The sequence below is a fragment of the Grampus griseus genome, assembly GCF_964374135.1.
Source record: "Grampus griseus genome assembly, chromosome: 9".
Classification (NCBI taxonomy): domain Eukaryota; kingdom Metazoa; phylum Chordata; class Mammalia; order Artiodactyla; family Delphinidae; genus Grampus; species Grampus griseus.
Genome location: NC_139003.1, coordinates 25656631 through 25673006, shown reverse-complemented (window position 1 = coordinate 25673006; position 16376 = coordinate 25656631).

Below are 16376 nucleotides of genomic sequence, written 5' to 3'. Positions count from 1 at the left end.
ATGGTACGTTAGTTTCTGCTTTATAACAAAGTGAATCAGCTATACATATACATATATCCTCATATCTCCTTCCTCTTGCGTCTCCCTCCCACCTTCCCTATCCCACCCCTCTAGGTGGTCACAAAGCACCAAGCTGATCTCCCTGTGCTATGCGGCTGCTTCCCACTAGCTATCTATTTTACATTTGGTAGTATACTTAAATCCATGCCTTTTCTTCACTGTATATTCTTGTTTCCTTTGTTGGGGATTAATTGACCATAAGCATGTGGCTTTATTTCTGGGCTCTCTGTTCTGTTCCATTTATTTCTGTGTCTGTCTTTGTGTCAGTAACATGCTATTTTGATTATTGTAGCTTTGTAGTATAGTCTGAAATCAGGGCGTGTGATATCTCCAGCTTTGTACTTTTTTCTCAAGATTGCTTTAGCAATTTGGGGTCTTTTGTTGTTCCATATACTAGGATTATTTTCTATTCTATGAAAAATGTGGTGGATATTTTGATAGGGATTGCATTAAATCTGTAGATTGCTTTGGGTAGTATGGACATATTAACAACATTTAATCTTCCAATCCAAGAACACAAGATATATTTACATTTCTTTGTATCATTTTCAAATTTCTTCATCAGTGTTTTATAGTTTTCAGAGTATAGGTCTTTCACCTCCTTCGTTAAGTTTATTCCTAGGTATTTTATTCTTTTTGATGGGTTTGTAGATGGGATTGTTTTCTTGAATTCTCTTTCTGATAGTTCATTATTAGTGTATAGATAAGCAGCAGATTTCTGTGTGTTAATCTTGTATCCTGAAACTTTACTGAATTCATTTTTAGTTCTAATAGTTTTTTGGTGAATACTTTAGGGTTTTCTCTATTTAGTATCATGCCATCTGCAAACAGTTAGAGTTTTATTGCTTCCCTTCCAGTTTGGATGTCTTTTTATTTCCTTTTTTTGTCTGATTAGTGTGGCAAGGACTTACCAGTACTATGTTAAACAGAAGCGGCAAGAGTGGGCATCCTTGTCACGTTCCTGCTTTTAGAGGAAAGACTTTTAGCTTTTCACCATTACGAATGATGTTATCTGTGGGGTTTTCATAAATAGGCTTCAGACCCTCATACTTTTAAAGTAATGCAGTCCTAAGTTATAGAGTGCTGACTCATAGTTAAAGACTGTCAAGTGGGCTACAAACTGCGAGCATTAATTGATGCTTATGTATTGCACCAGAAACTCTTTGAACAAGTAGGAGTAATTGTCAGTACATAGAAAAAAGAATATTATAATTTTTGCTTCTAGAAAATCATTACTAATGTCCGTAGTAATATATATATATTTTTTTCGTTTGGCACACCAACATCTGAAAGTTCATTCCATGTTAGAGGAATCAACCATCTTCTATGACAGTCTCCTTTTCACCATAGAAGGTGAAATATCTACAGTCTATCTTTGGCAGTTTCCCTAGAAGTTACAGCCCGAGCATCGGATGTGTGCTTCACTACTCAGATGGACCTGCTCTGGATGATGAATCTGGATATACTGACATAAGGAAAGTTGGATCACACAGAAGTTGTTTTGCTAATGGGTTGTAGTAGCTCTTCCAGATTCCAGAACTAGTGTCAGCGTCTCTCATAGAGGCAGAATACCGTGCCCAGTTTTAGGGTGCAAGTTGCAATATCTGTTTTCTATGGCTCAAGGCTCTGGTGTTTTCACTGGGTTAGTTTTTTACATGATGTTGGTCATTGCCTTCAAACTTGATTTTCTGGTCCTTGTGGATAGACTGTGAGCTAACAACACCACTTAAGCAAATTCTTAAATCATCAAATCAGAAGCCTAACTAATGAAAATTCAATTATGGAATGGATAGGAAAATATAGATTATTCCATATGTATCATACAATATGGTACATATGTACCCCTGTTTCTTCATTGATATAAGATTGGGATGAAGAAAACATCTTTATAAAATTGATTACCAAAATGAATATTATATTGAGAAAGACTTTATGTTTTATGTAAATATAATGTATTTTATATTTACTTTTTATATTTAGAGAGAAATGATGCATTTTCGAGTGAACTATATCAGATGCTCCAAAATCATCTGAAATATTTCGATGTGGTTACTTAAATGTGCACATAAATATTTAAGAAATAAAACAACTTACGGATTTGAAGTATATTTGTACACAAAACTATTTTTGATCTTAACTATCTGTTAAATTAAAAATTTCAAGGTACCTGAGGAATCCACATAAAATTATAGCTATAATATTGTTAAGATTACTTTTGCTCTTAAGGCGATAATCCTAGCAAACATTTAGTGTGAGATGATTAATCATTAAGTGTTAGATATGAACTTATGTAGTTTATAGTCAGACAGTGCTAAATTGCCCTAGGCTACTTGAAAATTGCAACCAATATGATGTAGTAGAAAAAAAATTAAAACCCGAATGATATAGCCCCTCTGTGGCCTACCGAGGAAGTAAACAAAATGCCACTGAGCTACCTGCTGTTTTGTGCCTCACATTCCCTGCAGCCAAAAGCAGAGGCAAGAGTCAGTTTCACAAAGGGTTAAAAATCTTGGGGGTTTTTCTGTACTTTAAAATATTGCATGGCACTCACTTCTGTATGAACGATGATCATCTGCATTTTCTTCCCTGTCTCTTCATCTAACAAACACATTTTTACAGGTTTTACAATGTTCTTTACAACTCACCTAAAACACGTAATTTTCCTCCTGCCTATATCACTTGTTTATTATTTATTTATTAGATTTATATGGCGCTTTCCTCTGAAAGGCACTACGCAGCCAACTCTGATGCAGTGAACATTACATTAAACTCTTCTTTAAAAGGAAAAAGAAAACTCGAGTGATAATAATAGCGTGGATGCAATTGCCAAAGCACTGATCTCCACTTCTAATCTTAAGGTAGTGAATTGTAGCCATTCCCATGTCCATCCTCAGTTTGGATGTGGTTGACAGTTTCTGTGGGGGACACAAAACAAAGCAAAGCAAAACAAAAACAGAGCCAGACAGTGTTACATTAATCGCAAGAAACATTATATGTGTTTGTTAGGAGTTGATTAAGGATGAAGAATTAAATAGTTGATAGGTACTGAAGTAATTAATTAATTGTCTTAAATTTTAGAAAAGTTAGTGATTTTGTTTTAGTCACTAGAAATTACTTCAGTCTTTAAAAATAATCACCCTGATTTAACTTCTCGCACAGTCATTTCTGATAAATACCTGGTGTCCGTTGTGTTTAACTTAATAAATCATTATGTTTAACTTAAAAAATATTTTGCAGTTTCAATCACACCTGACCTCTCAATAGCATTTGATTTTGTTGACCTACAACTCCCTTGACTATGCAACTTCATTGAGGCGTAATTTACTTCATTTAATCTGCACCATGATCAAGGTATAAGAGATTTCCACAACTCCAAAAGGTTCCATTCTGACCCTTTACAGTCAGTCTTTCCCCCTGTCTAACCTCCCACCGCCAGCTCCAGAGAAGCATTAATGTTCTTTATTTCATGGTCATTTTCTCTGTTTCTTAGATTTCATGTTTTGTCATTGCCTTCTTTTATTTAGTGCTGTGGTTTTAATTTTTTCCATATTATTACATATTTATTAGTTTGTTACTTTTTATGGTTGAGTAGTTTTCCATAATGTTTAGCCATTCACTAGTTGATGAGCATTTGGGTGGTTTCCACTTTTTGGCTCTTATGCTGCTTATAGAACATTTAAATACAAGTTTTTGTTTAGATAAATGCTTTCATTTCTCATGGCCAACAAGTCTCTTTGGGAATACTCTCTTTCTTTGCCCTTTATGGTATCATTCTCTGATTTTATTTCTGTCTCTCTGTTTGCTTCTTGCTTTGCTTTCTAATTTCATCGTTATTTCCTCAGATATTATGTGCCAAAGGTCATCACATTCCAATCTTAGGTCTCCTATAACACTTAAGCAATTTCATCTTGGGTTTAATTATCTCTTATATGCAGTTAAATCAGATTTATATCTTCATCCTAGAATTTCTAAGCACATTATATATATATATATATATATGACAGTCTATTTGATATCACCCCATTGGCCTTCATTAAGATTTCTTAAAATCAACATGTCTAGAAATTTTATGGTTCTTCACTACATTAAACCTGGTCCTTTCCCATTTTTCCCCAAGCTGTAAAATGTAGATAACAGTAAGTGATCTTTAACACTGTCTTTGTGTTAGATCATCTTTTCTCAGGAGCATCTGAAGTACTCTCCTCATGTCCAGCCACTGCTCCTTTCCAAATTTTTCTTCTCACAGCTGAGCGCTCTTTCAAAACTCAAATCTGATTGTGCCAATCCCTCATTTTCCATTTTCTGCTTGAAGTGACTCATTGGCTTTAAATAGTTTATATACTAAGAACCAGATTACTTAATATGTCTTATAAGGTTTGACATAGAAAAGTCCCTCCTAAACTTATTCAGACTCATTTTGAAAGTTTCCAGTCTTACTTTTCACCCAGCCGGTACACTGCCTTCTATTAGTATCACAGACTTACTGTACCCCCTCTGTCCTCTGAGCCTTTGCACATGCTGTTCCCTCAGCTGAAACACTCCAAACCTCCCTTCATCTGCTCAAGGCCTATTCTTTTTTCTAATACGAACACGATTCACCACTTCTCAATTGAAGTTTTAATATATGCACGAGGACCACTAAGAACCTCTCCTTCTTGTACCTCTCCTTCGTGTACCTGCAGTTGTCTGTGAAATTATTTGATTAATGTCTGCCTCTTCTCTCAAAACGAGTCCATAAGATCCATGATGTCAGGGATCATGCAGTTTTAGCTTCTCCTTCCATCTTACTGTATATCAAAGTCCCTGGCATGTGTCAGGTACTTAATAGGATTTGTCTGAATGAGTAAATGTAATAGATTTAATGGGACTTGATGAATTTTTGAATATGAGGAGGTAATCTCGAGGATCGTTTCAAGTTTACTGATTTAGGATTTTCGGAAGAATAAGGAATCACCAATGGATACACATAATAGAGGAAGGATAATAAGTTTAGGGAAGTAGAAAGTGAGTGCTATTCCCTTGTGTCATATCTTAAATGGCACAATATTCCCTGAAATAATATTTTTCATAAAATAGTCAAAGGTATGCCTTATGTGAATAGATTTTCTTATATAGCAATGATTTGGGATGTGCTTTCCAGAAGTAGCTTAAAAACTGATCTTATATCATTTTTCATCAATTCTCTCCATCTCTACTCCTCAGTATTTTTTGATACCAAAAGGAAAAAAAAGTATATCCATACATGGAACTTCTCCGAGAAAGGTCACCATTAAATAAAGAAATAATTAATACATGAAATAAATAACTGACAAGTAAAACAGAGATAAGTGAAATGTCAAAGATAAGACAGTATTTAAGAGCCCATCGAGAAGTGAGTAAACAGGATCAATCATATCACTGTCACCCCAGGTGAAAAATAAGAAGGAGATTATCAACAGAGACCAATTTTGCAGAAATAGAGGAGACCGGATGTTAAAAAGTGTCAGTGTCCTATGTATGCTTTGAAACATCTGAGGCAGGAGTTCCCAGTGGAGGTTTCCCCTGGGTGCAGTGTAGTTTGAAGAGTCTGTGCTGCTTGTTGAAGCGTCACAAATGGCATGCTTTGACAGCTGGAGTACCTGTTGAATAATTTTTCTGTCAAACATTCAAAACAGAATGGCACAGATGTTAAGGTGCATGCATGTGCAGTGAGAATATCCTACTGAAAGACAACAGAAAACTTCCCATTCAAAAGTTTGAAGGATAGAATGCTTTGTTCTGAAACATAACAATTGCTGTATTCAAAAATAGTACCTTTATCTATAGTCATGTTAATACTTTTATAGCAAATACCTATTAAAATTGAAAGACAGTTTTAAATAACAATAAAAAGGAGAATCTTGACGATATGTCTCTTTCTAACTAAAGTCCAACAAAAATATACATAAGATGTTTTATCTTATAAATGGGGAGGACGGTGGATCAGACATAATACCTTTCCTTAAGCATCTTTCAAAGTGTTGTCTATCAGACAGTGAAAGGAATACATAGGAAATTTCAATTCAGATTTATAATAACTATGATAGGGCCTGTTGCCTGCCAAAGGCTACAAAGAGCATCACTGTCTGCCAGTGCCACTTCAAGCATCATTGGATCTGCTGGTTCTTGTGGCCCAAGTGGCAGAGCATCTTACACAGCAGCTTGGACCTGTTGCAGAGCCTTCTCTTGTTCTGGGCCCCACTCAAAACTAGCAGCTTTTCAGGTTACTTGGTATTGAGCTGGAGTAACACACCCAGATGAGGAAGATATTACCTCCGAAATCCAAAGAGGGCTACTAAGCTTTGTGACTCTTGTTTGGTTGTAAAAGGGGCCAGATGCAACAACTCATTCTTTACCTTAGAAGGGATTTCTTGATATGCCCTGTACCACTGGACCCATAGAAATGTCACTAGAGATAAAAGGCCTAGAATTTTATTGGGTTTGCTTCTCACACTCTGACGCAGAAATGTCTTGCCAGTGAGTCCAGAGTAGTTGATACTTCTTGATCCCTAGGTCCAATCAGAATAATGACCTCAGTGTAATGGGCCAGGGTAATACCTTGTGAAAGGGAAAGAAGATTAATATCTCTGTGAACTAAATTATGACATAGGGATGGAGAGTGGTATATACCTCTGAGATAGGACAGTGAAGTTGTATTGCTGACCTTGTCAGCTGAAAGAAAACTGTTTCTGATGGACATTATTGACAGGTGTGGAGAAAAAGCGCTTGCCAGTGCCCAACAGGAAGAATAAAGACTCCTCTTCTTTCCTGGCAGGGACATAGCTAATGAAAAGCCGTGGACTGTTGGTTTGCTATAGCCCTACCGACTTCTCCCCTCTGTAAAAGCATTCTTCTTACCTTATTGTGTGGGGCTTGCACTTGGCTTGCCATCATTACAGAACCTTAATTGTAACTCTCAGCTGATCTTGAATAAATCCATCGTTGGTGGAGGAATATCTGGCAGTCTCTTTGTTGTAGGTCAGCGCTACTGCCGTAGATCAAGTAAGAATTTAGTAAGCTTCTCATGTATTTCACTTCTAGGAACACTTTACTTAGTGTTTACTTACTTTAATAGCTAGCCAACTCCCTTGTTTGTATTAGACTGTTCTGAGTACTCCTTTGACTCTACCGTACATTACAGCAGCCATACTCATCTTGCCTTTGGCAGTTGTCTGCTGTCATTCAGCTTCTGCCACCCTGGGATCCAGTGACTTACATTACATTCAGGTTTACCAGTTCAGTTTACCATTCAGTTCAGTGGGGACTCAGTCCCCATTGTAAGTTCAGTCTACATAGAAGAATGATCTCAGTTCTTCAGAGATGCTGGGTCTACCTTCACAAATTTATTTCTCATACATGCCATGAAAGCTGTGTCTTCTCAAACCTCAGGTACAAAATTAATGCAGAATCCTTGCTTAGTGGGCCCACGTCGAAATATTTGGCCTTACCCAACTTTATGTGCCTTCCATGATTATCTCACATCCTTGATATCTGTTCCCACACATATTTCTTCCTATATAAATTAGAAAACTCAAGTAATTCTTTTGGCGTGTAGTACACCTCACCTTAGGGAACTACTGGGACTTGAATTTAGTTATAGATCTAGAAACAAAGAGAAGTGATGGGGGGGGGGGTCCTCAGGAGTGTCTGCATTGTCTTGGAAGGCAGTGCCTCAGGGAAGGCCATTACATTTCCTCGGGCAATTCATAGTCCTCTCAGAAGCAGTAGGTGGAGAGACCAGGTCGACCCTCAGTTCTTTCAGGGTCTTACCACACATCCCCGTTAAAATGCACAGGATCTTACTCGTTCCCAGTTAATGCCCTCACTTTAACAGCAAACACCCTGTGGGGCTGGGAATTCAATTTGTGTTGCAATTCAGTCACTTGCAGGGTGAGATTCTGAGTTTGGATTTCAGCCATTTTAGTTCTGCAGCTACTGGAGATAAGTGTCTCTTTGCAGGCAGCTACAGAAGCACTCAGGTCATTTATGCAGTGCTTTTGCTGGGAATTTGATTTCCTGAGCCCATCCTTTTCGTTTCCCACTTTGTCCAGAGGCATCAGGAGCAACCAGCCAACCTCATCATACTTATTAGGTTGGCAAAAGTAACCTAAAATATTATATACATGTTCACTCAGATCCTTGCATTTTATTAGTGTTTGGTAAGGAATATCCAATGGAGATATTTTGTGTATTTCTATTGCCATATCATGCCATTGACTCTCAGTGCTCTAGTGGTGGTAGAATCATTTGTGTCTTTACATCTAATCAGATTAAAGAGCCAAGTAAACATGTGCCTGCTCTCTTTGACAGAGCCTTTCCACTTGTTCATATTTACCCCAGAAATATGAGTGCAGATGTCCACCAAAAATTGTATGAGAAAGTTCACATAGCAGCTTTATTCATAATAGCTGCAAATTGGAAACAACTCAGATGTCATCAGCAGAGGGATGGCTAAACAAATTGTAGTATTGTTTATTAAATGAAATATTATCCATAATAAAAGGAAATAAACATACATGCAACACGGATGAATCTCACAGACATAATGCTGATTAAAAGAAGCTATTTTTTGATTAGAAAAACTAATCTCATCTATGCAAAACTAATCTGTGGTGGGAAAAAAAATAAAAATACTGGGTTAGCTCTGTGTAGAGGGAACTGAATGAGAAAAGGACATGAGAGAACTTTCCAGTGTGGAAGAAATGTTCTGTATCTTGATATCACTGTGGATTACATGATTATCCATTTATCAAAATCAAACTGTTAAGGTGTACACCTCTCAATATGTGGATATTTCACTTAAAGAATTGAAAATTGGGTAGCTACTGAGTGTGCAGAGTTTTAATGAAATAAACATGGTAAATGGTTGATGTTTGTTGAGGATGACAGGTATATTGGAGTTTATTATGGTATTTGGTTTATTTGGTTTACTGTGTTTGGAATTCTCCATAATATGAATTGAAAATAATTTTTAGGGGAATGGGAGAATGAAGTACTAGTGGGCCCTCACAGGTACCATTAAGGCCCAAAGAGGTTGGCTGCCAGGTTGTAGAGTATCTTTGATCTGTTTAAGTGAAAGCTTGATGAAAGGTGACTATAGAATTCAACCAAGGCTCAAGTTTTTATCCAGTGATTGACTAAAGAACAGTGGGGCACGGAATATAGGCCAGAAGAGGAAGAAAGTTAGGCTCCATGGGGCTGATAGATGGAGAAAAAACACTGAGGTGTTTTGTGAGACCAAACAACCCATTCATAGGGAGAAGCTGAGTGAGAGACCTGGAATTAAATGACACTGTGTTTAGAAAGTGAGATAACTGATTTATTATTTCAGAGAGAGAGAGTAATGAGGGATGATAAATTAAGGTCTATATTTGGCTGTAAATGCAAAATTGTGTTTCAAATTCAAATACACACAATTTAAAAATATTATCCTGTTATTTCAATCACTCTACTCTTTAACCGTAAATATAAATAGAGAGTCATTTAATAGGCTTATGAAGAAACTCTAAGAGGAAGTTCCTGTTAACTACTGTTAGAAATTCCTAGTGTATATAGTTGTAAAGAAATACTTTTATGGATGATAGAGTACTGGCAGATCATAAATCATGTACAAATGCTGCTGTCAGTTCATGGAAAGTTTAACTTATTCTGCTTTTCAGAGCTAAGCTTCAGTGCGTATCAGCTGGCAGAATTTGGCCCCCAGTACTCTTCAGTCTTTTTCTGTGTGGTCAGTAATTCAGATTGTCACAAAGAAAGTGCCCTTGGCAGAGATGGTAAATCACATGGGTATGGAAAAAAGAAAGGCACAGGAATCTTATTTGATTTGCAATTTTTTAGGTACTATAGGAGATCGAATGGCAAGAAGTGTAACTAACACTAATTAATTCCAGTGTGCAGAAGAAATACTCCAGTCCTTATGAAGTGGCTGTGTGCAGAAATACCATATATATTATCTAATTTAACCCTTAAAATAGCTTAAAATAACTTATAGAATCGTGAGGTTGTCTTTATCATCCTTATTGTGAGGATCAGTATTTAATGACTCAGAAACCTTAGGTGATTTTATAAAGGTCAAAGTATTACTAAGTGACAGAGCTGGGGTGTAAATCTAAGTTTTTCCGATTCCAGAATCCATGTGAATTCCTTTGGGGGAGGATTAAAATCGAGGTTCTAAATATTATTGGTAAGAGCAAATTCGAGTACTAAGCTGAGTACAGCACAATAAAATGAGAAGAGTTCTTGTGAGACTTTAAAACCTGATTTGACTTTCATAGATTGTGGCTTTGTCCTCCTGTATGTACTTAGAGTTTTTATCTCCATGTTTTTCCTAAATTTCCTGTGAAACATTTCAATAGTTCCTTTTGCCTTAGAATGATTTTTACCAGCTCCTTTTGGGATGTGGCTATGATTAGGAAGTTAAAACTAGAAAGATTTACCTTTACCCAGTTTGCCTCACAGGATGATAAACAAATGGCAGACCATGAGTTGGGGATACTGTTTATTATAATTGATCTACCAAACAACGTGCAAGAGTTAGAGAGCAAAGGCTAGAACTCGGAATGAGAAGTTCTGCAGCTGCAGGAAGCATGTGGTTACTAGTTCTTCAGGTATTTTACAGAGATGTGTACATGGCTCAGTGCAACTGAAACATCATGGTTTGGGAAGCAGGAGAGGCATCCCACTCTCTGCCATTCTTCATATGTGTGGGTTTTCAATGCAAGTGGGTTTACAAAGTAAAGGGGAAGTCTGAGGAGTAATGTTCCTGGGTGAAGTTGCATTCTGATTCTTGGTATGTCAATTCCCACCATATAGGTAACTCTAGAAAGCTGGGGTCGTAGCAGTCTTTCCACCTGTGGTATTTGAGTCTGGCTTGTTCCTTGCCAGGCAACCAGAGATTTACTGGAGTAATTCAGTGGGCTAGTTCTACTTGTCTCTCCAAAAATGCATTTGTGTAATTTTATTATTTGACTTATGTATGATGTCAGTATGCTGAATTTTGAGAATACCTATGAACGTGAATGATATCATTGGTGTCAGAAATTGGAGAACACTCAAATCCATCTGCAAATTTTCAAAATTAATGCATGAATGCCACGTGGCCACCAGAATAAAAGAGCAACAGACAGATACTAAAGAAGAAACATCAAAATATTGCTTTTTTACCCTCTCAGTATAAAGAATTCTATTGCTTATAACAGGATATAATTGAAAAATGGATAAACTAGAATTTGATAGGGGCATAGTGGCTTTACTTAGCTTACCATTATATAAATGACTAATTCTTTAAGCTGGAGTTGGTGTTTCATATTACGTCTACCATGATACTGGTTGAAATGTATCATGAGGTTAATTAAGTTTCTTGTGTAGTCAGTTCTTTTTACATTTTTATTAAAATAAATTGAGGAACCTGAAAAGTTATAGTGAGGAGGAATCAACCATGGCTGACACCTTGTTTAGGTAAAGTTTAGTTACCAGCAAGTCTGGTAATAATTTTGTTTGGGAGACAACCTGAAATATTTATGTAGTCCAGCTATGAATAAGGATGGTTCTATCCAGCAAACTTGAACTGTATATTTGCTAATTGATTGTACAATCAACTGTATAATTATACTTAGAGTCTGAAATCTAAGTGCTAACCTGGTATTTGACCATGGAGGTCAAAATTACATAGCAAATACAAAAGATTACTAATGATAGTGATGGTAATTTGGGGTAATTTGAAATAAGTGAGGTTGGGGCAGGGGCATTATACTAAAAAGAAATGAACTGGAGATCAAAAAGGAGAGAAATGGAGTTATTTATGATACATTTTAATTTAATGACTTAGATTTTGTTTCTCCTGTTACTTTACTTGCAGCTCACAAATCATACTGTAAGGTGATAAAAAGATACAGGGAGAAAAAACACGTTCTTAGTCACTTGCTCCTCTACATTGAGTGAATAATATAGTGACCACTAAAATCCATTTAATCAAGATACTACTGATGCTTTCTCTTTGGGCTAACTGGACACATTCTATGGTTCTGAAGGACTACATATCTGTTTTCTATACCAAGGGAATTAGAATAAAAAACTGTTGTCTCTATAAACTGTCTGAAACAACAGTAAACTGGGAAAATAAAAACTATGGTTTTATTTTAATATTAATTATATAGGATAGATTTTGATTACTTGACTGAAGAAGAAGGAAAACTTTGTAGTCCTAAACAAAAAATTCAGAGAATGCAGTTTTATATTATTATTTTTCTCCATTTGTAATACTGGCTAGTAGGATTACTAAGAGATGGATAACAGCTCTAAAAGTAGTGATGGCTAAAGATACAGTATGTACTTCCAGTATACACCTCTAAAAGCACGTGTACACACATCATATCTTAAAACACTGTGTAGTGTGTTGCACTGACATGATGAGTTATACCTTTACACTAAAAAGAAAAAGTAAAATGATTTTAAAAATCACTGATTTTTATTTTATTTCTTGCTTAAAGAACCTTAGTATTTATTGTCCTTAAAGTATAAAATCCTAGTACCTCAATAATTTATTGCATCTATACCATGATACAATGGTAAAAATATAATAGGGAGTAGATGTGATTGACAAGTGAATAAACATTTGGGGTTTTAGACTTAAAAATAATTTAAAATATACCCCTAATCCAGTTAGCCAGAATAAATCGAGTCAAAAACACTTGACCAGAACAGGAGTACACTATAGTGAGTTTATTGTATATCTCTAAATCTGTTATGTTTATACTTCCACCTGCATTCACATATATGAATTCATGAGCATAATAAATATTTTTGTTTTAAAATTTTAAAATTAGTACCATTACTCGTATGTCTAGGCAAATATTTTACCGAATGTTATATTTCTATATTCTGTTTAAATAGATATGCATGTATCTAATATATTACTTTTAGCATGATATAGTTTCTCATCCTCCATTTTGTAATTTACCATTCCATTAGATTGGTACTTTATTTGGTCTCAAAGAGGACTGTAGTAAGAATTTTTGTAGTGTCTCCTTTTTCACATGTAGAAGGTCCTCCAGCCTGTACATGCAGAAGAATTACTTAGTCTGTTATTTGAGTATGGATATGAATTTTACTACCTGCTAATGTACAGTTGCTATAACAACTTATACTACCAGCAGTAGTGTATGAGAGTTCTTCCTTCTCCAAGCTCTTGTCAACACTAGATATCGCAAGACTGTAGTTTTTTGGAAAATTTTATATTTGTGAAATAAAATTTTATTTTTAGTTTAATATGTGTATCTTTGATTACTAGTAAACTTAATATTTATTTCATATGTTTGTGATAATTATGAAACATTGGAATACAGTATGGAGCATTAGTAAAGCCATTTTATTCTTCCCTCTCAAATACCCATAAAACACCCAAATGTTTTCCTTTTCCCAAACCCTGGATAAAAATCTAGGGCGTCCCACAATCTTTTAGGTCATATAATAAATATATCTTTGTCTCTTCTAGTTTCAGAACCCTCTCACATCAGTAGTTTAAGCTTCATAGGAGAGGAAGGAAAATAAGAAACAGTGATGGTTTATTCGAATAAAACTTCATGGATTTGGTGGTTGTTTAAATCTTACTCTCTCATGAGGTGCCTTCTGGTTTCCTGAAAGATCTGTTGCTGCCACTGAGGATATCTCATCTTCAGCTATTATTGATAATGTGTCCTTTGATTAGCAGCTTACGACTTGACTCCCAGCTTTTGATTTGGGGTGACACACATAGCATAGTCTCTTTATTGGGGCGCAGTGCCCCTCTCAGTGCCATCTCGGTTCGAGCCCCTCATACTCACGTTTTTACTCTGACAGAATTTGGAAGTTCAGGCTTTCCCAGAAACCGCCATCAGAGCAGCTAGCCAGCCACAGTTTTGCACTTTCCTAGGCCAGCCAGCCATGGTGCTCCTCAACTATGAACGTGCTCTGTAGGCTTAAATCCCATGGTGCCACTTTCAGGAAACCAGCGCTCTTAATTTCCACTCCCCACTTTTTTCAGCATCAAGGTCTTTATGAACTTGTGTGTGATCGGCTAAAGGTGACAAATACAAATGTCTTCTACACTGTTTTCAAAACCTGCTTCAGAATGTTGCTTTGGCACCTGTTGCCTGGGATCCTTGGCCAAAACTCTGAGTGGGGAAAAAGGTTCATTAAAGAAAATTCTGTTAGAGGATTCAGATTTCTTTTTCTGTGAACCGTTTAGTCATTGGGTTGTTTGTATTTTTCTAATGGATTTGTAAGCATCATCATTTATTCTGGAATTCTTCTGTTATATTTATTGCAAATAGGTTCTCATAGTTTGCAGTTTAAATGTTGTTGTCTTATGTATTACAAAGGTGTTTATTTAGGTATAGTCAAACATATCGAATTTTTCAGTTATGAGTTTTCCCAAGATATCAAATCCTTTCTTATTTTGTTACTTGAAACACTTATTTTGGAGGCAATCAAGGCAGTTTAATTCACTTTTTCAGTAGTAATTATAATAAGATCACTGTGAGAAAAATACGTACCTACATATTATCTGAATTTTTGCCAAAAGTTTAATTTTAAAGACAGGTATGTCTGTCAGGAAAGAAGGACCTATTTTAAGAAATCAAGGATTCACTAAACACAGGGATTCATCGGATTGAGATATTTGTGACGACCCTCTAGGTCGTCACAAAGCACCAAGCTGGTCTCCCTGTGCTGTGCAGCAGCTTCTCACTAGCTCTCCGTTTTACATTTGGTAGTGTATATATGTCCGTGCCACTTTCTCACTTCGTCCCAGCTTCCCCTTCCTCCCTGTGTACTCAAGTCCATTCTCTACATTTGTGTCTTTGTTCCTGCCCTGCTACTAGGTTCATCAGTACCGTTTTTTTAGATTCCATATATATGTGTTAGCATACGGTATTTGTTTTTCTCTTTCTGACTTACTTCATCCTGTGTGACAGACTCTAGGTCCATCCACCTCACTACAAGTAACTCAATTTCATTCCTTTTTATGGCTGAGTAATATTCCATTGTATATATGTGCCACATCTTCTTTATCCATTCATCTGTTGATGGACATTTAGGTTGGTTCCATGTCCTGGCTGTTGTAAATAGTGCTGCCACGAACATTGAGGTACATGTATCTTTCTGAATTACGGTTTTCTCAGGGTATATGCCCAGTAGTGGGATTGCTGCATCATATGGTAGTCTATGTCTGTTTTTTAAGGGGGCATCTCAAAGGGAAGGCTATGCTCTAGTTGGGGGACAAACTGAATAAAGAAGCAATTTCATTTATTTTCCCCAAGATTTTTCATTTCATTCACAGCTCAGTAACCATCTTCTCAGTATTTTTGGTCTTACTTTAACTGAATTGATAATAATCTACAAAGCTTTTTTCCGAGATCAATCTCTGCTCAGTTGCCGGGACTTTTTATTTGTTAAATGTATGACAGTCTTTAGCTTGCATGTGTTTAAGTGTGTGGGATGGGATATTGGGTGATACCCATTTGGGGTCACAGAGGCAGTTTTCAATAATGACAAAGATTGGCACCCTTCCAAGTATTAGAATATTTGGTTTTCATGGTTTCTGTTATTTTTCCTGTCAACACCACCTCTCTGTCAGTGCTACTGTGGCCTTGTGGCTTCCAAACAGCAGTGCACACATGACCAGCCATTATCACTCAGAACTGTTCAGCTGCAGAGCAAGGTACCTAGGACTACACGATCTCTCTGCTGACACCAATATTTCCACTTTAAAAAGATAAAATGATAATAATCTGAAACATAAATGGCTGTGGTCTTAAATAGAAAAGTCTGTGTGGGACATTGAAACAGGAATGAGGAGTGAGAATAAAATAGTAGATATTGGGGCTTCCCTGGTGGCGCAGTGGTTGAGCATCCGCCTGCCGATGCAGGGGACACGGGTTCGTGCCCCGGTCCGGGAAGATCCCACGTGCCGCGGAGCGGCTGGGCCCGTGAGCCATGGCCGCTGAGCCTGCGCGTCCGGAGCCCGTGTTCCGCAATGGGAGAGGCCACAACAGCGAGCGGCCCGCGTACCGCAAAAAATAAATAAATAAATAAAAATTTTTAAAAAAATAGTAGATGTTGAAGAACACCTTTTTAAGTACAGAATATTGTGTTCAGAGGACTGAATATTATGGAATGCCATTTGTCAGAACCACCTAGGTGATTTTATAATGCGGGCTTATTTTGAGTAAAAAACAAAATCAGATACTCTAAACAAAATAACTCTCTAAGCATACTTGAAATTCAGAGTAAATTATAAAAGTAGAAGTGGAGATGCATGA